Source organism: Octopus bimaculoides, chromosome 20 (assembly GCF_001194135.2).
Source record: "Octopus bimaculoides isolate UCB-OBI-ISO-001 chromosome 20, ASM119413v2, whole genome shotgun sequence".
NCBI lineage: Eukaryota > Metazoa > Mollusca > Cephalopoda > Octopoda > Octopodidae > Octopus > Octopus bimaculoides.
Genome location: NC_069000.1, coordinates 5,559,340 through 5,560,243, shown reverse-complemented (window position 1 = coordinate 5,560,243; position 904 = coordinate 5,559,340).

Here is a 904-nt window from a genome sequence, read left to right as displayed (position 1 = left end):
GAGAGAGAGAGAGAGAGAGAGAGAGAGAGAGAGAGAGAATTAAATATACATTTCTATAGTAGACACAAGGCCTGAAACTTTTGGAAAGGAGAGCACTAGTCAATTGCATCGACCCCAGTGCTCCAATGGTACAAACTTCATCGACTCCGAAAGGCTAAGTCGACCTCGGCTGAATTTGAATTCAGAACGTAAAAACGAACGAAATGCGGCCGAGCATCTTTCCCGGCGTGTTAACGATTCTGCCTCCTCGCCGCCTCAACAACAACAAAAACAACAACGATGGTGATGATGACGATAAACAATAATCTTGTAATTTTGATACAGCTAGTTTCTAGCCTGTCCATGTTGTCGATTTAACCAGCTAAATCGCTATATGTAAACAATCGGAGTTATTATCATTATTACTACGTAGCTAATATACAATCACCTCCATAATAATTTATTATTTGGTAGATTGCTGGAAGCTTGCTCTTAAAACCTTGCAGTATATTGTTTCGTTTCATTAACGCTCTCCTTTAAAACAAAACCTGCCGGCAACCATTTTGTTTATTCTATTTATTTATTTATTATTATTCACCTTTTTTTCTTGTTGTTACTCTTTATCCTACTTCTTTTTTTTTTTTCGGAGGTCGACTTAGTTAATAGTAGCAAACACCATTCTCCTCCTACGTCACCAGCAGTAAAATATTGCAGTTGATCTAAGCGCGATTATATTATTCCCCAAATGTCTGGCCTATACCTATGACAGAAAAAAAAAATTGTTATTAATATTGTGTGATTATAATCTACACGTAAATTTCTTTTGGCTTTGTTCAAAATAAATACTAACATAATGGTTGCCTTTCGAACAGTTATGATTTCTTCTTCTTCTTCTTCTTCTTCTTCTTCTTCTTCTTCTTCTTCT